At 53.0% G+C, this 21,404-nt stretch overlaps 1 pseudogene; it reads right to left on the reverse strand.

Moving 5' to 3' along the window:
* Window positions 1-299: 299 nt before the first annotated feature.
* Window positions 300-14,318, reverse strand: LOC146420985 (serine/threonine-protein kinase pim-1-like; annotated as a pseudogene).
* Window positions 14,319-21,404: the final 7,086 nt, after the last annotated feature.

Genomic DNA, 21,404 nt, shown 5'->3' on the forward strand with positions numbered 1-21,404 from the left:
AGTCCTCCTTGGTGTCTCCAGCTGCAGCTCCACCTGGTGCAGCATCTCCAGGGGCTCCTGCTTCTTCCCTGGGGGCCACACCAGGCTGTCAGTGTTCTGCCCATGGCCCCAGCCAGCAATGAACCAGGACAAGCAAAACCAGGGTGGATGGTGGCCACCAGTGCTTGCCAGACCAGATCTCCAGCTCAGCTCCACCACAAGAGCTGTGAGTTCCCTGATGATCCCTGCTCAGAGCTACAGGCAGGTCAAAAAACATCTGGTTTGCTTTACTTCTGATTGCCAAAAGATGTGTGGAGCTGTTACCTGCCAGGCCCCTGGACCAAACTGTGCATGTGCATCTCTCCCATCTTCTAGGGCAGATGAACATCCTGCATCCAAGGATCGTTGAAGAGGTCCTCCAGCGATGGCCTGTCCATGGGTTGCATGGACAGACACCTCTCAATAACATCTTGGCACTCTGAGGAGAGAAACCAGAAACTGCCAGTCAGTTGGAGAAGGGTCCTGTCCACTTTTCCCTCCCCCTCTTCCCATGCCAAGGCCATGCTGGGTGTGCTAGAACTGTGCCTAAACTTCCCCATGGATCCTCTGTTTTGGAGGAGGGCAGGAGAGCAGGACATGTGCCACCTCCTCAGCAGCTGCCAGAGCAGGATGCTCATGAGCCTGCTGCTCTCTCCCAGCACTGGTATTCCCCCTGTGCCACAGAGATGAGGATCCACCTTGAGAGAGCCGTCGTGGCAACAAGATCCGCCCCCAGATGATCTCCTGGCCCCTCCTGAATGGGTGCTTCCCGACGACCAGGTGGTACAGCAGGAGGCCCAGGGTCCAGATCGTTGCTGCCCCACCGTTGTAGAATTTGAGGTGGATCCACTCTGGTGGGCTGTAGGACAGGGTTCCTGTGGAATACAGATGGAGTTCATCAGGGGATGCTGCTGCTCCCAGAGCCTCACCCCACATCCCTGGGCATGCAGGGGCTGCACCAGTGGCACACAGGGTGACCTGCTGCCCTCTCACCAGCACCTGTGACTCGTGTACAAACTTGGGGTTGGAAAAGAAGCCACTGGTGTTGGAATGAGGCAGCAGAAGCCCTGGGGAGGTCCAACCACGACATGCAAAATAAAACCATTCCCAGAGGTGGGGAAAAACCACTCTCATCCCTCCCTGCATTGCCCCCAAAAAACAATTACAAGCCAAGACAAACAAGGGGAGTGGAGCAGTCCAAGACCTTCCTCGCCTGCCTACCAAACTGGCTGGGGCATGGGGTCTGACACCCCTCACTGCTACACTCATTGGGGTTTTGTCAGACTGACTGCCCCAGCCCCAGCCCAGCCAAGGGCAGAGTGGGTGGTGAAGGTGGTCAACAGGGCTGCAAGCTGCCCCCCTTCGACCCCCACCCAAAAGTAACTTGGCTGAAGAGTTAATCCCATGCCTGGCAGCTACAGGAGAAGCCCCAGTGCTACACCCAGGCTGGACCATGAGATGCCCAGGAGCATCCCCTGGGAAGGCTCACCTGCAAATTGGGTGTAGGCTGTGTCTTGGAGGAAGGTGCCACAGCCAAAGTCGATAAGTTTCAGCTGCATGGTGTCCAGGTCGAGCAGGATGTTCTCGGGCTTGATGTCCCTGTGCAGCACCCCGCAGCTGGTGCAGTGCCGCACGGCCTCCAGCACCTGCCGGAACATCCCCCGTGCCTCCTCCTCCGGCAGGAACCTCCGCTCCGCCAGGAAATCCGACAGGTCCTGACAGCGCTCTGGATGCTCCAGCACCAACAGGTAGTCGCTGGGGAGCTCAACCCACTCCAGGAGCTGGATGACACCAGCACAGCCAGTGGACACCTTGTGCAGCAGCACGATCTCCAGGGGCGCACGGGTGCCATCGGGCTGCGGGAGGACCACGATGCCATCAGTGGGGCTGAGGCCATGCCAGGGCTCTAGGACCCCTCACCCAGCCCGGGATGCTCTGCGCCCCCCGCTCACCCCACGCCCGCTCTACCTCCCTCGAGGCGTCCTGGCAGCTCCCACCCTGCCGGGCCCCGGCTTATCCCCGCCCGGCACGGCCCGGGTTCTGCCGCTGGCCCCGCTCACTCACCAACTCGCCCCAATGATGGATGCGGTTCCGAGACACACATTTGATGGCTACCTGCGAGCAAGAGAGAGCAGCGGGCTCAATTCGCCGCCCGCCCTGCCGAGCTCCACCCTCCTCCTCCTCCTCCTCCTCCTCCTCCTCCTCCGCCCGCCGCCAGCCCCGCCACTCACCGGGGCGCCGTCCGCTAGCCGCGTCCCCGCGTAGACGCTGCCGAACCCGCCTGTGCCCAGCAGCGCACCCAGCCGGTATCGCTCCTGCAGGGCCTCCTGCGCCTTCCCTGCGGGCGACACGCGGCCGTCACCGCTCGGCCCGGGGCCACACACGGCCCCCGACCGCCTCTGCACCGCCCCGGGCCGGGCATCCACCTCTGAACGGGGCACGGGCGGCTCGGGGCCGGCGGCCGGACTGCCGAGCGGCGGAGCTCGGGCCGGAGAAGGCGCAGCGGAGGCGGCGGGAGCGGCCGCGCCGCGTGTGTCCTCCTCGGGCCCCGGGAAGAGCCGGGGCTGGGGTTGGGGTTGGGGCCGGGTTCGGGTTCGGGGCCGGACCCGGGGCCGCAGTCGGGGTCGGGGCCGGGACGGGACCCCGTGTCGGGGCCGGGGCCAGGCTCGGGACAGGCGGAGCCAAAGGGTGGCGATGCCGCCCCAGCCCCAGCCACTGATGCCCGCCCACCAGCGCCACAGCCAGGCTCGCCGGAGCCGGGCAGAGGCGAGAGTGCGGCGGGACGCCCAGGGGCGGGGAGGGGGCAGCCCCGCCCGGGACCGGGGGCGAGCCTGGGGCATGGCCCGGGCTGGAAGGGGAAGAGGGAGGGCGAGAAAGGAGGGGACACAGGGAAAGGGACACCGGGAGAGGCTGTGGGACAGGGGGAGAGGGAGAGGAGGAGCAGGATAAAGGGAAGGAGAGGGTCCTAGAAACTCTAAAAAAAAAGAGGGTCGCCGCTGCCGCCGCTGCCGCCGCTGCAACTGAAGCTCCGGGGCCGTTTGTCCGAGTGGCCGTTTGTCCGAGTGGCCGTTTGTCCGTTCCCCGCTCGCCCCCGCGCGCCCCACGGCCGAGCCCCGCGCGCCCCCGGGGGCAGTCCCTGAGTCTGTCCAAACACGGGAACTTTGCCGTGTTCAGCCCACATCCAGAGGCTTGACTGCTGCACAGTGGCACAGCAATCCCCTTGGCTGCTCTGTGCATTGTCCCTGCTGAGGGTCAAACACTAGCAGAGCACATTCCCTATCTCTAGAATTCATACCTGACCCAAGCACTGCACTTGTGTCTCCAGCATTGCTTTCCAAGCAGAACGGGGAAAGACAAACTGTGTGTACCTCATGGTATTTCGGAGAGTCTAAAACATGCTAAGTCATAGATCTTCGAGGTGAGATCCATTTGCAGTTAATGGCATAGAGAAGTAGTGCAACATGGAAAAGGGGAGCACATAAATAGAGGAAAACATCTCAGATTGTTTCTTTACATTTTCATTTCACTTCTGGAAAGCTGTTTCAGTTTTCCAGGAATCTTCTCCACAGTCCTGTTTGCTCTTTTCAAGAACCTTTCCTGGAGGGAATGAATTGGAGTGATTTTTGGGCTGCACTGGCCCTGGCCGGGTGCCTGGTGCCACCAAAGCCGCTCTGTCACTCTCCTCACAGGTGCAGGACACAGAACTCAGGAGGAAAGGCTCGTGGGCTGGGATAAGGGCAGGGAGAGGTCACTCACTGGTCACTGTCAGGGGCACAACAGACACAAGTTAGGGAAATTAATGGAATTGATTTCCAAGCAAGTCACAGTATGACAAGGAGAACTAAAACAAACCCTAACAAAACACTTTCCCCACCCCTTCCTCCTTCCCAGGCTCCCAGCCTCCACCTGCAGTCCCTCCTCTGCTTTCTCTGCAATTGGAAATTTGTCACCAGCCACAAACTTTGCTTTAGCCTCATCCCGGGATCTCTTCCTGGAGAGGAAGAACTTTCTCCAACAGAGATTTAGAGTGCAGCAGCCTTTGAGGCTCAGGGTGTTTCTCCTGCAGCTCCTTGTAGGTCTCCTCTTCCCGTGCTGGGTCTCCTGCACCCCAGAACTCTGCCAGCTGCAGCTTTGCAAACATCAGGTCAAAGTCTGGATGTTCCTGAACAATTTGCTCGAGGTCCTTGGGGGCTGCATCCAATGCATTCTTCTTGTCTTCCCCCTTTGCATGGAGCCAGTGGATGTGCTGGCCCCTGGCCAGGGCCTGGCAGAGCAGGTGGAACCTGGGTCCTGCTGCAGGAGCTGGGGGAGCTCCAGGACTCGCTCTGGCCGCTGGGGCAGCCACAACACAAGCCGTTCCCAGCCAGGAGCCGAGGGCTCCGTGTGGCTCTGCAGGACCTTGTCCCTGGGGCTCGTCTGGATCAGCACGGGCAGCTGGGCTGCACTTGGCTTCCTTTGTGTCCCTGCTTGCCCTGGGACAGCAGCTGCCCAGCGCCGAGGGGACAGCAATGGCACCGGGGCAGTTTGGGGTGAGGTTCAGTGTCTGTGCCTGGCAGAACTCCCAAATCCTTCCCGAAGGAGCAGAGAGTGCTGACAGAGCACAGGATGCTCTGCTGAGCACGGGATGGATCCAGGGTGGACAGCTCCGGACTGGTGCTGCCAGTGCCGCGCGGGGCGGGGCCGCTTTGGGGACCCCCCAGGGCAGAGCACTTTGGGCTGCTTTGGGGCTCTGGGCACCTGCAAAACCGGCACTGGGCACGGCAAGAGCCTGTGGGGGCAGCCGGGGCCCTACTGGTGGCACTGGTGGCGCTGGGAGTCCCCTGGCCACAGGTGAGGAGCTCTGGGGTGAGCTGGGGGAGGAGCAGGGGGATGGGGCTGGTAGATGGGAGAAGGGGTGCTAAAAGATGGGGTGAGACCCCCCTTACCGAGTGGGAGTGGAACCCTGTAAAAATCGATGTTTACCAAATATGTTAAAAGCCACTAAGAATGAAGAGAGATGGATGAATTACCTTTTGTAATGAGGGAAATAAAGGAAAAAACCCACAACAAAACCCACTGGGGGACTGAGTCCAGGATATCTAATCTCTGAAATTCTCTGCTTGGTGTGGGATAGAATGAAATTGCAAAATCGGTAACAGTGAATTGTTCAATTTATTTAAAAACAATCCCATAAACAGGAAAAGGCCACCTCCTGGAACAGTTAAACAGGGAAATTCACCTGGAAGTTACTGGAAATCGATTTCTCCAAATTACCCAGACAAATTTGGAATCACTGTCTTTTGGTATTGGTGGACAAATTTTCTGGATGGCCAGAGGTCTTTCCCTGTTGCACCAATAAATCCAAGGAAGTGGTAAAAATTATGCTTAATCAATCATACCAAGATTTGGGGGCAACTTGGTTTGTCTTCAGGGAGAAGCCTCCATTTTATAGCAGATGTGGTGCGACAGCTGAGCAAAACCCTGGGTATAAAAAGGGACTGACACAGCCCTTGGTGACCACAGGTGAGTGGGAAAGTGGAAAGGATTAATCAGAATTTGAAACAACAAATTAGGAAAATGTGCCAGGAAACCTCTTCAAAACAGCCACAGACACTTCCTCTGGCTCTTCTGTGAGTCAGAATTCAGCCAGGGACAAAACCAGTGAATTGCTGTAGGGTTGGCTGTACCAAACACCATCAGTTCCTGGAGAAATCCATCCAAAGGGAGAAACAGACTTAAATCTATACCTGGTTTCTTTAGGAAAGGTGGTTTATAACCCTGTTGGGACCAGTTGCTGTGGATGTCCCTGTTGATCCATTCCAGTCTGGGGATTTTGTGTATGTAAAGAGTAGGAGCTCTGAACCCTTGAAGGAAGAGTGCAAAGGAGCTTTCCAAGTTCTTCTGGTAACCTACACTGCCCTCAGGATGGAAGGAATTGAACCCTGGGTTCATCACACGCAGGTAAAACCAGCAACCACACATTAAATACAGCAGAGAGAAAACTGACTGATACCCTGGACCCTGCAGGTTATATATATATATACTACTGTTTTAGGTATCAAATATGATTTTCTAAGGGGATACTGTTTATTGGATCTAGATGAAGATGATGACTAATTGCATATTTATAATAACAATAGAAATGTTGTTGTTAACCTCTGGGGAGGGGAATGTGGTCTTAAAGTTAGTGCAAGATTTTTGCAGATTACAGAATGTAACCCCTGTAACAGCTTGTTTGCCGACACATTTTCTCTGCAGAAAATCCAATTCCGTGGGGAGCTTTAGTCAGTGCTTTGACAAAAATCTGGGAACACGTGTGGGAAGGAAATAGCACCCAGGGCAAATGGAAAGGGATGGAAGGAGAATATTCCTCACAAAGGAATTCTTACAGATCAGAACGATACTGTTGAGAATTGTAATATCTCAAAACTGGACCTGGAAATCACCTCAGGAAATATCTATTGGCTGACAGAGTGCACTGATACCCCTTGGGGATGTCAAATTCCAGAAGTATGGAATAGCCCTCAGACAGGACAGTGGGAATATATCCAGCCAGTTCAGTGGTGTCTGGACTGGGAAGGGAGCCCAGGCCTCCCAGAGGACCCCTTACAGGTGGGTATAAAATAGCCTGATTTAATAAGGCCAAGGCCAAAGGATCCCAGGGCAAAGGAAAAGTGGAATTGCATTTAGATAGACACTTGAACTGTTTGGAATCCTGAGGTACAGTGGCTCATGGCTGTGGCCCAGGCTCTGAGGGTGGGATGTGTCTGTAGAAATTATTCTGCCTTTCTTAATGACACCTGTTAGGTCTCACCTAACAAACAGTTCAGCTTGGTGAGACACAGACTGTCAGCAGGACATGATAAAATCATTAGTTCACTCAGGATGGGTGGGAAGTGATGGAATTTGGGGCACACATTTGCCCTTGGGGGAATCAAGAGCACAATGGACACACTTGGGGTTTTAAGGTTATGTCCCTTGTGGAAGGAGTCAACCCTGGGAACCCAGCTGTGGGGAAAGGTTAAAGGGGATGAAACTTGGAAACATCCCAGCATGGGAACTGCAGTGGGATGGATTTTGGAATCCATCTTTACTCCTCAAAGATCTGCCTTTAGGAACAGACCAAACACACAGCATTGGACTGCAAATGGGAACTTCAGTGAATGCAACTCAGTTGGGGTTTACTGAAATAAATGCACAATTGCAAGCCACAACTAAAATGACCTTACAGAACAAACTGGCATTAGATCTTTTGCTGTTACATGGAGTATGTGGATACTTGAATTGAAACAACACCATTTGTTGTGTGCACATTCCAAATGTGATGCTGAATTGGAGATTAGGCAGAGAGGATAAAATTGGTTGCTGCATCCAGCAGGGAATTAAGGGGAAGATTAGAAAGTAACTGGTTAAATAAAATATTTAAAGGACTTGGATTTTCTCTGACTGCTTGGTTGGCCTTACTTTTGTAAAGTATAATTGGGATCACAGTAATAGTTGTGATTATGATACTTGCTTTAAGCTGTGTAAAGAACACAACTATGAATGCAACTGAGGAACTCACGGGATGTGAGTAAAAGAGCAGAGTGAGGCTTGTGAAGGCTTGAAGGGAAGAGAAGCTTCCCAAGCCTCAAAGAGGGGGAATGTTGCCAGATGAAGAATCATTTGCACCTGCTGGGTTCATACAATGCTTACTGTCCAGAACCCCCTGGCCCCTGGAACCACACCATGCTTATTCTGTAGGAAGCAATCAGCCCAGGTGTGCCAACTTCTACCAGCCCACCAGGCAGTCAGGTATGGCTTTGGGGTCACCAACCACCAGGGACCACCAAAGAGAGCCCCAGGGCAGAAGAACAGATGTGCAAAGGGTGGGGGAAATATGGTAATGATTTGGGGGAAAGATTATCATATGTAAGTTTACTCTGGGACAATCACTGAATATGTATGTAAAGTACAGGCTATAAACAGGACCTTTCCTGTGCTCAGCATGCACAGCTTTGGGAGGAGCTATTCCCTGTGCATCTGGCAGAATGAAAAATGCTGCTGCTTAATGCTGCATTGGGGTTAAGGAGGTTTTTATTTTACTGAATTGTTGGTAACACCTCTGTGGCTGTGTCATAGAACCACAGAGCAGCTGTGATGTCAGAAAGGTGCTGTGTGACATCACAGAATGGGTTGTGTGAGGACATCGAGCAGCTACGACATCATAGAGTGAATGTGTGACATCACAGAGCAGGCTGTGACACAGAGGAGGCTGTGTGACATCACAGGTGTGACATCACAGGATGGTGATGGGACATGGTAGAGTGGGCTGTGATATCACAGAGCTGCCTGTGGGAGATCACAGAGCAGGCTGTGACAACACAGGGGGATGGTGTGGCATCACAGAGCAGGATTGTGACATCACAGATAGGGCTGTGACATAATGGGGCAGTTGTGTGACATCACAGAGTGGGCCATGACATCACAGAATGGCTGTATGACATCACAGAATGGGTAGTGACAACACAGAGTGGGTTGAGACATCAAAGGGGGGACTGTGTGACATCACAGGGCAGCTGTTACATCACAGGGCAGCCATGACATCACAGACTTGCTGTGTGACTTCACAGAGGAGGTATTGTCCTACCACAGAGAGAGATTTGACATCACAAGATGGCTGTGTGACATCCCAGAGTGGGCTGTGACATCCCAGGGGGGCTGTGTGACATCACAGGGCAGTTGTGTGAGGTCACTGGGGAAGTCACTCTGCCCCCACCCCCCTTACAGTTCCCCCCAGAGAAGTCCAACGCTGCTTGTGCACAGCAGGGTCCCCTGTCCCCCCAGGTCCCCCCTGGCACCTCGGGGTCAAGGCAGGACCTTGCCCTGACCCCAAGCACTGTCCCACCTGCAGGATCTGCTTCCCTTCAGCCTCTTCCTCCTGCAGCCCCAAGCCCAGATTGGTGCTAAACAAAGGGCGCTGGCTCAGGGTCATCCCCCGGCGGGGGCTGTGCACCCCCTCTGCCCCCTCCCCAAATTCCCTCCTGGGGGCAGCAGGAGCTGGGTCAGGAGCCCTGTGGGGAAGGAAAAAGGGTTGAAATTGGGATGGGGAGTCACACACGCTCTGGGGGACACACAGGACCCCTAAGGACCCCCACTCACCTTCTCCTACAGCATCAGGAGGATGAACCGCAACATGGAGCCCACAAACCCCAGCAGCACCTTGGGAGGCAGCATGTTGTGGCAGCTTTGGGGGTCTGGGGGGGGCATAACTGCCCTAAAACTCTCTACCAGCCCCACAGCCACACCCAGAGCCCTCAAACCACCCCAGAGCGCACAGACAGGACCCCCAAACCACTCCCTGCAATATAAATGGGCCCAAGACCCACCAAACACCCTTTCCATCTCCCCCAGTTGACCCACCCAAATTCTCTCCAAGTCACACAGTCCAGTTAGGGCCCCAAAACTCCCTCACAGAGCATGCCAAACTCCGTCTCAGCACCACAAATGCCCCCAAAAGCCACGAAAGCCCCCCCCCCCCAGCCCCCTCAGGATTCCCCAAACCCTCTCCCACACCCCATGGCACTGACCAGGAGATCGTGGTGGACAGGAACATCCACAGCTAGGAGCAGCTTGGGAACTTCAGCAGTGATTTGGGCACTTTGGGGGGCACATCCCACATGGGGAGACCCAGGCCAGGGACTGGGACAGACAACCGGAATTCCTGAACAACAGATGGGCTCAGGTGGACACATTCTGCTGGAACTATGAGACTGTTGTCCTGTCCCCCAGCCTGGGCAGCCCCAGAACATCCAAATCCTCATGAATATTCCCCTAAACCCCACATTCACCCCCGAATCCACAGTAAAACAGTGCAGCTTTAGATCTCTTTGTTTAATTTCTTTATTTTACCTCAGCTTTGGTTGCTGTGACAAGGTGATGAAGGAAATTATTTAGATTGGAAAAGACCTCCAAGATCATTCATCATTTCTTGATGCCACCAGAAGAAACAATTACACAGCAGGTAACAATTTTCAGGGTGTAACATTAATAAATCTTCCAGCAGCAGATGCCATGAGGTGCATCCCCATCTTCTCGGCAGGGGTGGGATGAGGGCTCTGGGGAGATGGCAGCGAGCACAGGAGCATCCTGCTCTGGGCAGCTGCTGAGGAGGTGGCTCTGCCATGGCTGGCTGGAGGCTGGGCACATGTCCTGCCCTCCTGCTCTCCTCCCACAGGCAGCAATGATGGGGAGGTTTGGGCACAGCTCTGAGCTCAGCCAGCATGGCCTGGGCACTGCGGGCAGTTGGGACAAGGGGGACAGGAGCCTTCAGCTGACAGGCAGTTTCTGGTTTCTCTCCTTCCAGCAGGGCTCTGCAGATGCTGAGGCTGCTCTGGGCTCTGCCAGGGCTCTGCTGGGGCTCATCCCTGGGCACGGCTGGGCCTGCTCTGCCCTCCCATGGCTCTGACAGCTCTGCATCAGACGAGCCTGTTCTGAGCACACCGACGGAGCTTTCTGCTTGTGCAGGTGAGTGAGACTCTCCTGAGATTGCCCAGAGATTGCAGTGAGGGATACACATCCAATTGGCAAGAACCCCAACACTCCACAGTCCCAGCTGAACGCCTGTATGTCCACAGGATGTTTTGTCTGTCCCACTCTTCATTCCTTTTGGGTTGGAATTGTGCAATTGCACTTTCTTCCTCCTCTAGAAGTGCCACGAGTGAGCCAAACCTGGCGAGTGGGCTGTTGTTCCTAAGGCAGTGCTGTCTGGAGTTGGTGAATGAAGAATTGCCCTTCTCCACTTCCAAACCAGAGCAAAAAGCTGTAAGTGTGACTTTTCATCTTTAAGAAAGCACTGACAATTTCAGAGGGAATGCACAGCTCATTCACAGGGTGAGAAGAAAGGGCATCTTCCTAATGAGATGAGGATCAACAGAATCTGGATTCCCAGTCCTGCTCGGAGCTGGCAGGGCACAATCAATTTCCTATTGCTTCAACCACAATTTAAAATAACTTAATATGGGAAACAACCCCAAAATCTATTAAAAAAAGGCTGCTGAGGATCAGTAAGATAGATCCATGCTGTTGGCACATTGACAAAGAAAATAACTGAGTTCTCTTTTACAAAAGATCAGTTACCTCTTAACCCAAAGTTACAGAGGATTTTACACTACACACCTGAGTTTTTTTTTTATCTTTCGTATTTCATCACGTCTTTTTTTCTTTTCTCTTTTTTTTTTTTTTTTCTTAAACCATAAAACATGTCCTAAAAAAGAAATGTCCTTTGCTCCTGGTTCTAGTGTGAAGCAGCTCCCTTCCCGCTGGCCCCGGGGCTTGGGGCACTGTCAGCACCTGCTGCTTCAGCCACTGCTTCTGCTAGCATTGAGAGCAACAACCAAACTGTGGCTGATCCCGAGGGAGCAGCAGCAGGGCCTGGAGCTGATCCCTGAGTCTGGGGCAGGGCTGGACAAATGACCCCACAGCAGCAGCAGCAGCAGCAAATGGAGCTGACTTTGAGCACAGCCCCTGCCACTCTTGCCTCCTGTTTGCAGTGGTGTCACAGCAGCCTGAGGCACCTGGGAGCCCTCAGTGCCAGCAGGGACTTGAGATGGCAGCCCTGGGCTCCTGGAGGTTGTGCAAGGAACAGAGCTGGGCACTCCCTGTCCATATGGAGCTTGCAGATGGAAAAGGCTGCTGTGCCCAGGCAGCTCCAAGGGCAGAGAAATGAGGCTCTCAAGCACTTGATCTGGGCCAGTTCCACAGTCCTGGACAGCAGCCAGCGAGCAGAGGGGGAACAGGGGGCACAGCAAGAGGGACAAAAGCAGTCAAGTGCAGAGACTGGAGAGAGCCAGACATGGCAGAAGGAACAGCTGCTTCCTTGCACTCTTGAAGAGAGCTCTTGGCTGTTTCAGAGCACTGAAAGGCATGAAGGGCAGAGAGGAGGTGACACCAAGCAATGCTCCTGTTTTCACACCCTCCCCTCTCAGTGTCCCAGAAGGAATTGGATGAACTGTATTCGCCTCTCTGACTCGTCTCCTTCATCATGAGCAGCTTAGCACCAGGAGATAAAGGGCCTGAAGCCTTAGGCCTCAAGAGCTGACCAAGAGGGAATTTCTGAGCAAACTAATGCTGCTAACATGGACCAGGCTGAATGGAGCAGATAGAATCCTGGAATTCTAGAATCCTTTCTGTTGGAAAAGACCTCTGAGCTCATCAAGCCCAGCTGTTCACCCAGCACTGTCAGCCCAGCACTAAACCACATCCCTGAAGTGCCAAGGCCTGAACAAGAGGCCTGACTGAGGCCTGAACAACAGGCCTGAGCCAAAGGTGACCTCTCGATGAGCCTTCCAACCAAAGGCCATCTTTGTATCTACTCATTAACGAAATATGCACGATCATTAGCATTGTGATAGATGTATCCACTAATTAGTGAATCATGTATTGACTTTTCTGTATTTAGAAGCTAAACAAGGCCATGAAATCCAACATCTGGCCTGGTTTGGAGGTGTATGGTCAAAGTCAACTCCCTTGGTTCCTCCTTGAGCCCTGGCCAGGCTTTGGGAGAACCCAAGAGGAGAATGAATCCAGATGTTCCTGCACTGGAAGTGCTGTCAGTTTGTTTGTTCAGCACTCTCCAAGCTGGGCCCTCTCCCAGTGAGGTTGGAAGCCTCACCTGTGGCTGGACACAGCTGCAGGAATTCCCAGTGTCCAGAGTGGCTCTGCAGTCCTTGGCTGTGACAGCTTCCCCAGCTGATGTGTGGGTCTGGGTGATGGTAAAGTCTGAGGGTAACTGGTGATGGATCTTTCTAAATCATTATAGGCAATCTTTGGTAGTGATGATTGAGTTCATTGCTGAGCTTCTCCTTTTGTAATTCTTTGCAAATGATTTTGTATATTGCTGAACTTATCCTTTTGTAATTCTTGGCAGTTTTGCATTTATATAAATTACACAATTCCTTCAGTTGCTGTCTGTGTCTTTGGTGCTCACCCTGACCACCGGCAAAACAGGGCCCCTCCTGCCCAAGTGATCCCTGAGAAGACAAAAACCATCACTCCAAATATCCCCCCTTCCTCCTTGTTCCTCCAGTTTATACTCTGAGCATGATGTCCTATGGTCTGGGATATCCCTGGGGTCAGTTGGGTCACCTGTCCTCTGTGTCCCCTCCCAAGCTCCCCCACACCCCCAGCCCCTCCCCAGCATGGCTGGACAAGGGGCAGGAAAGGCCTTGGCTCTGTGCAAGCTCAGCGAGAACAAAACCATCTCTGTGTGATCAACCCTGTGCTCAGCACAGCCCCAAAGCACAGCCCCAGGAAAGCCCTGGGAAGGAAATTCCCTCTGCCCCAGCCAAAGCAGCACTCCATGGCCATCCAGCATCACCACGGCTCCACAGGCTCCTTTCTGACCATGACAATCCCCATCCCAGCAGGGCAAAGGTTGTTGGCCATGGACCCAACCTCAGCAAAGTGTCTCCTGCAGGTTGTCCTGGCATTGGACAGTAGGAAGGGGGCTCTGTGCTGGTTGCCATGGCAACCTCTGTTCCAATGATGCCCTATGGTGGTTGCCATGGCACCCGAGCCCAGCAGTGTCTCAGTGCAAGTGTCCCTGGCATCAGTCCCGCCAAGGGGTTTCCATGGCAACTGCCATGGCAGGTGACCCAGGTGTGGTGTCCCAGTGATGGTTGCCATGGAAGCAGTCCCCAGCACTGACCCTTTCTGTCAGGCTGACCTGGCCTTTGGCCCTGGCACTGGGCTTTGCTGCTGGTTCCGCGGCGCCTGCCCAGCCAGCGCGGCAGCCGGCTGCTGCTGTGGGGTCAGTGAAGTGGCCATGGCAACAGCCCCTTGCAATGGCCCAGTGCAGGTTGGCATGAGAATCCAGCATCACAGCTGGCCCAGGGCAGGGCTGCAGTGCCCTTCCCAGCAGCCTGTCTGCACACAATCACTTCCAGGGCTCTCTGCATTTCTCTTCCCCTCTCTTGGCTCACTCACACATCTCAGGGGCAAAATCTGCCCCTATGTGCTGCTCTATGGTCGACCCTACCAAGTACCATATTCCAGCAAACAAACCTGTAAAAGGAGAGGTTGATTTGAATAATTATCTCATTTCTCTGCTCTTAAAACTTTACAGGATTTGCAGCGAACAGTGGTGATCTCCAGACTGAGGGGATTGGACACACCAGGGCATGAGTTCCAGGCCAGGAGATCGGGTCTCCTTGAAAGACTGGGGATCTGCTCCACTCTAGCCAAAGTTTTATTTCCAAATACTATTGACAACTTTTTACAATGCACAGCTCAAGATGACACCTCCTGGGGATTTGAAGAAATCTGGACCAAACTTACTTCATGGGTACCCAGCTGAACTTGGTTAAAACATCTGTTTATAATCACCACCATAATAATTGCTGTGTGGTTTTAGCTTGGATCAAGGTTCAGTGTTGTAGCTGTAGTAATGCCTTATGCTATAAAATGAAATAAGATATCAAGAGACCAGTTCCCATCAGAAACATAGTCTCAAGAAAAGAGGGGACTTGATGAGGACAGGAGAACAGAACAGAAGAGCATTTTACTCTTTTGAAAAGGACAGTGGAACAGACCAACATTTACTCTTATCAGGGAGAATAGAACAGAAGAACAAATAAATAAAGTAATGCTTATACATCAAGTAAGCAGGGATAGCTCATGAATATGTAATCAGTGTGTGTGATTAAAAACTGTTCACCTGATGCTCAGAGCACTCGATTTGAGGAAATGATCTCTGAGTGACCAGTGCTGCAATAAAGAATGACTGCTTTCTAATATTCAAGCTCTGTAAGTTTGTCTGGCTGATTTCAGGATCAGTTCCAAAGGGCCCCGCAGTGTCACAATGGTCACAATGGTTCCATGAGGTCCCACAATGACACAAAAGGTCCCTTGGATCCATGGAGCTGCAAAATGCCACAATGGCCCCTTGATTCCATGGGGTTCCGCAGTGTCACAATGGTCCCCTTGATTCCATGAGGCCCCACAGTGTCACCCTAGGGCAGGAGGCCAGGAGGGTTTTGTACCCCACACACTGCAGTTCCCTGGGCCAGCTGGCACCAACACCTTCTCCCAAGCCAGAGCTCCTGGGCACAGCCAGGGCTGTGCCTCATTGCAGCTCCCTGCAAACCATGGCAGTGACTTCGACGCCAAAACCCAAGTCACAGACAGTTTGCTACTCTTTATGGCTATATTTGACCAGGAAATGTCCCATTGTGGGGTGTCTCTTTCCTGCAGTCACTGCAATATTTGGACCATGCATGGATCTCTGAGTGAGAGAAATGGCCAGCGCTGCACCTCTGCTCTGACTCGTGGATGGTGGGAAATGCTCTGTAGGGGCGACTGGAATGATGGAAAAAGGACAATTGGCAGCACAGAGGGAAACCCATCAGGGCTGCTGGGCTGGGGCAAGACATTGCTGCCTGGGTAGGGAAGGTGGCTGTGAAAGTCCCTCCTGTGGATGCTCACATGCCCAAGAGTTGGGCACTGGAGCATTGTAACAACAGACAGGAGGATTGAGCTGCCAGGATTAAAGTGTCTCAGGTGGGTCTGGGGTGGCCACACATTGGTGAGTTACTTCTGGCTCATTGGGCTAGTTATGCCTCAGGGAATCAGGGAAGAGATGCAACCTCCAGATGGGCTCATGACAGAGGGGTGGATTTAACCATGGACAGCATCTCCAGGTTATCCATGACTGTGGAACATGTGCTGGGATCAAGCAGGCCAAGCGGGCAAAGCCCCTGTGGTGTTGGGGATGATGGTGGAAATACCAGTCTAGGGGAGCCTGGCAAATCGATGACATCACAGTGCCACAGACCCACCAGGGCAAGCACTGCTGCTGGCAGTGCTGGGAACAGCTCCAGGGTGGATGGAGACATACTCTGTGCCTCATGGCACTGCCCAAAACACCACCCTGGGCCTGGAAAAGCAAGTCCTGTGGCGACAGGGCCCCTAGAAAGAAGAGAGTTGGACAATGGGACTCATTTCCAGAACAGCCTCAGGGACACCTGCACCAGAGGGCACGGGATTGAGTGAGTGTTTCATATTCCCTGTCAGTCACCAGCTCTGGGGAAGCTGAAAAGTGCAAGAGACTGCTAAAAACCACCTTAAAAGCAATAGGTGATGAGATCTTCCAACTTTGGGAGCTGCATTTAGCCAAGGCCACTGGTCAGTGAACACCTGAGGCTCCACCAGTCGAGCTGACAATGCCCAGTGAAATCCTCCATGGGCCATAGAAGGGGGATGAAGTGCCCATAGTGCCCAGGAGAAATGTGTTAGGGAAGAGAGTTTGGATCAGTCATGGCTCAGGAAAGGCAAACCCATCCCTGGGATTGTTTTTCCTTGAGGACTGGACAGAGTCAACATCTGCACGATGTTTTCTGCTCTATGGAACCTGGGGACTACCCGCGGACAACATAGAGACTGGTCTGTACTCCCCCTCGTCTACCCGCGGACACCTTGAAGCACTAATAGAGACTTGACCCTGATCCCCCTGATAACCAAGTTCACCCCGACCAACTCAACATAGAGACTGATCTTTACTCCCCCCGACTACCCGCGGAGCACATAGGGACTGGTCTGTACTCTCCCCGAATACCACGGGACAACATAGAGACTGGTCTGTACTCACCCCGACTACCCACGGAGCACATAGAGACTGGTCTGTACTCCCCCCGACTACCCGCGGACAACCTGAAGCACTAATAGAGACTAGAGCCAGGACTCTGGGAGCCTTGGGAATTGTCCTCTGGGATCCATGGTACACACTGCAATTGCTTGGGATTCCAGTTTGCAGCAAGGAAAAGATGTTCCGGCCCTTGAAGGCAAAGCTCTTGAGGGGCTGAAGGGCAGGTGGAGATAGTGCAATGACACTTAAGGGCCAGCCTGTCCTGGCAATGACTCAACAGTGATAACTTCCTCTGGGGAAGCACCAGCACAGAATTTGGATGAAGAATCCAAAATTGGAGGGATGGGATCTGAATTGTGCAGGGCAGGGTGGATGGGCTGTGTTTTGAGAGTAATTATTTACTCATACAGAATTATTGATTTCTATTCCATCCATTTTCAGTCAGTTCCAGTTCTATTTTCAGAGTTCCACCTTCTCAGCTGATTGCTCTTTGTGTCCCCTCCTATCTCTTCTGCCTCTCTTGGCCTGCTCTCTTTCTCTCACAGTGTCTCTCATTAGCCAGGGCAGCTGCCAGCCAAAGACCCCCTGCTGATTTTGTTGCCAATCCGGCTGTTTAATTAAAACAAAGGATCGTGAAGGCCCGAGGTGATGTGATTTCTGCCCAGTGCTCTGAATGTCAAAGTGAAGAAATTCAATGAAGCGCGGGTAAACGGCGGGAGTAACTATGACTCTCTTAAGGCGGCTTTTGAGAGTATAGTTACGATCTGGGCATCGCTGCAGAGATCGCACCTCCTCGTGGTCCCGCTGGATACCCTGCGTAGGGTAACGAAGCCGATCTCTGCCCCAGACAAGGTCTCGTTGGAATCACCAGCCAACGAGGACCTCCGAATTGGTGAAACAAATTTCAGGTAGGAGCCGCGCGGCTTTTTTACCTAAGACCTTGCCCACGGGTTTGCAGCTGGGCAAAGACCGGCAAGCGGTTTGAGGGGTGCCGCTGCCGATCTAAATCCTTCCCCACCAAAAACTGACTTTCCTAGCCAGATCCGACAATGGGGCCGTCGATACGCCTGTACCAGGTATCGATTGGCGCCCAAACTTCTCATTTGGACTGGGTAGACCTGGTGTCTGAAAATTTTAAAGCAGACTCCTCGTCTGCCAGAAGGGTAGACCTGGTCTCCCAAAGGGTAGACCTGTTCTCCCGAAATTTACCATCTGGACCCCCCGATTCGGCGAAAAACGAAATTGAACTGGTGAATTTGGAGTTTTGCAGGAGTGATATGTTATGCTTTGCTAACGAGAATGTTCGTTTTTCTATGAATTGGGAGTGTTTGAGCAGGTTACCCGAGGTGTACGAACAGCTGACACCACAGCCGACAGTGGGAGACGGTGACAGCGGTCTCCCGGGGACTTGTGTACTTGAAAATGGGGGGGAGAGCGGCGAGAGCGAGGGGGCTTGTGCTTCGGAACCGTTGCCTCCCGAGCCGGAGAATGCCAGCTTACCGGCGACTCCCCCAGCCCTTCCGGAGAGCAGCGGGAACGGGACACCTGAGGACATCCCCACGGTGACTCTTCCGGACAAACATCCACCCTGTCCACGCTGCGGGACCCGGCAGGACAGCATGAAGGGCTTGATTGAACACCTGAAAAGAGCCCACGGGGAGAAAAGGATTCGATTCCTGCTCAAAGTGTGGTAAGGAAGGTTTTAACTTCCACAGTATCGCCTGTCACGTCCCAAAATACAAACGTTTCCACAAACTGTTTCCACAACGCTGGAAACAGCTCCGGCCAAGGAGTGGATTTGCGAAGAATGCAGGCATGACTTCAATTCAAAAATCAGCCTGGGACAACACAAAAGGCACGCTCACCCTTTGATCAGAAATCAGGAACGCATTGAAGCCTCCCGACCGAAGGAAATTAACAACAGAGGAGCGCACAAAAAGTGCTGGACTAAGGAGGAGGAGGAGTTGATGGTAAGATTGGTAACTCAGTTCCGGGACTGCAAAAATATTAATAAACTCATTGCGGAACAGATCACAACAAAGACAGCAAAACAGATCAGTGATAAACGGAGGTTGCTGCCCAAGGAACCAGCTGAGGAGGATAACGACCCTGGGGTGAGCCATCGCACCAGGAGAGCAGCTGCGGACTCGAAAACAATGGCCCGGGGGTGTGAACGACCCGGGGAGATAGAGGCGGGCGGGAAGCCGGAGATGAGTCATCAAAGCAGGGGAGCAACTGCCGGCGTGAGAACAATACCTGAGGCAGGTCATCAGCCTAGGGAGCCAGCTGGGAGCGTGGGAACTGGCTCTGGGAAGAACCACCGCCCAGATAAGAGGAGGAAACACCTGGAGAAGCTGACGGTCAGTGACCACCAGCAGAGAGAGGGGCAGCTGCGGGCCCATTACCAGAGGACACTCGGTGAATGGCTTTCCGCTGGGAAAATTAACACCTTCCCGGAGGCCTTCAAACAGCTACTTAACGGCCAGGAAGTATCATCACTGGTCAATGAAACAGCCCAGGACTGTTTTGAAGACCTCGAACTGATAAGCCAGGCAAGGACATCAACCCGAGGAAATTCCAACAAAAAGGGGACCCAGGAGGTACAGTCAAGGAGACCTCGACAGAAGTGGATGACAAAGAGGGCCATTAAGAGAGGTAATTACCTCCGCTTTCAGCGATTATTCCATCTCGACAGGGGGAAACTAGCTAAGATTATTCTGGATAATGTGGAAAGTTTGTCTTGTGATATCCCACCCAGCGAAATTTATTCGGTTTTTAAAGCCAGATGGGACACAGCTGGAGGCTTTGAGAGCCTTTGGAACTTCCAAATTAATGGGAAAGCCGACAACAGTGCTTTCAGAGACTTAATTACGGCCAAAGAAATTGAGAAAAATGTGCAGGAGATGAGCAAAAGCTCTGCTCCTGGCCCAGATGGGATCACCCTGGGAGACATCAAGAAGATGGACCCGGACTATTCCCGGACCATGGAGCTTTTCAACTTGTGGTTAACATCAGGAAGAATCCCAGATATGATGAGGGGGTGCAGGACTGTGTTGATTCCGAAATCAACCAGACCGGAACGCTTAAAGGACATTAACAACTGGAGACCTATCACGATCGGTTCCATCTTGCTGAGACTGTTCTCCAGGATACTGACAGCAAGGCTAACGAAGGTGTGCCCCCTCAACCCAAGGCAACGTGGCTTTATGAAAGCGGCGGGATGCTCTGAGAACTTGAAACTCCTGCAAACTATAATTCGATCTGCTAAAAAGAATCACAGACCGCTGGGAGTGGTATTCGTGGACATCGCAAAGGCTTTTGACACCGTGAGCCACGAGCACATTCTGCACGTGCTGCGGCAGAGGGAGGTCGACCCCCACATCGTCGACCTGGTGAACAACACGTACGAGAACATCAGTACGTTTATTGACACCAAGAAAGCACAGACAGAACACATCCAGATCCGTATAGGAGTAAAACAGGGCGACCCGATGTCCCCTCTTTTATTTAATCTGGCTATGGACCCCCTCCTCTGTAAGCTGGAAGAATGCGGCAAGGGATTCCACCAGGGACGAGACAGCGTCACGGCGATGGCATTCGCAGACGACCTGGTCCTCTTGAGTGACTCCTGGGAAGACATGAAGCGGAACATCGAGATACTTGAGACCTTTTGTCACCTCACCGGTCTCAAAACGCAGGGGGCAAAGTGCCACGGCTTTTTCATCAAGCCGACCACAGACTCTTATACCATCAATAACTGCGCTGCTTGGACCATCAATGGCACACCCCTGAACATGATCGACCCCGGCGACTCTGAGAAATACTTGGGCCTGCGGTTTGACCCCTGGACTGGCGTGGCAAAATCCGAATTATCCACTAAGATCGACTTTTGGTTACAACGAATCGGTTCAGCCCCCCTCAAACCTCTGCAGAAGATTGATATCCTCAAAACATACACCATCCCTCGACTAACCTATCTGGCTGATCACTCGGAACTGAAAGAGTCGTTCCTGGAGGCACTTGACCAGACGATTCGGTCGGCGGTCAAGGAGTGGCTGCACTTACCTGCCTGTACCTGTGATGCCATCTTGTACTCGAGCACGAAAGACGGAGGTTTGGGACTCACCAAGCTGGCGGGACTGATCCCTAGCGTGCAGGCCCGAAGACTGCATCGACTTGCCCAGTCCTCGGATGAGACCATGAAGGCGTTCCTGGAGAAAGATCTAATGGAACGGAGGTATGAGAAATTGTGGATACAAGCTGGAGGAGATAAGAGGAACATACCGTCAATTTGGGAGACCAAACCTGTGAGAGAACCGACTGGCTCGTACAGTGCAGACACTACTTCGGAATGGGAAGCTCCATCGCTGAAAAATAAATTTCCCAAACCATGCAATTGGAGAAAAATTGAATTCGAGAAGTGGACTAAATTAATATCCCAGGGCCGAGGGATTTCAAATTTTGAAGGTGACAAAATTAGCAACCATTGGCTGGAAAATTACAGAGGCATTCCTCACAGGAAACTCCTTACGGCATTACAATTGAGAGCGAACGTCTACCCCACGAGATAGTTTCTAGCGAGGGGTATACGGGACAAGTGCACCACGGCATGTAGGCACTGCAAAGCGGACAACGAAACCCTGGCCCACATCATCGGCAACTGCCCAATCACGCAGGACGCAAGGATCAAGAGGCACAATTACATCTGCGAGGTGCTGATCAGGGAGGCGAAAAAGAAGGAATGGGTAGTGTTTCAGGAGCCGCGCTTGAGAGATACCAACAAGGA

The sequence above is a fragment of the Lichenostomus cassidix genome, unplaced genomic scaffold (assembly GCF_008360975.1).
Source record: "Lichenostomus cassidix isolate B80296 unplaced genomic scaffold, HeHo_3.0 HiC_scaffold_729, whole genome shotgun sequence".
Lineage (NCBI taxonomy): Eukaryota > Metazoa > Chordata > Aves > Passeriformes > Meliphagidae > Lichenostomus > Lichenostomus cassidix.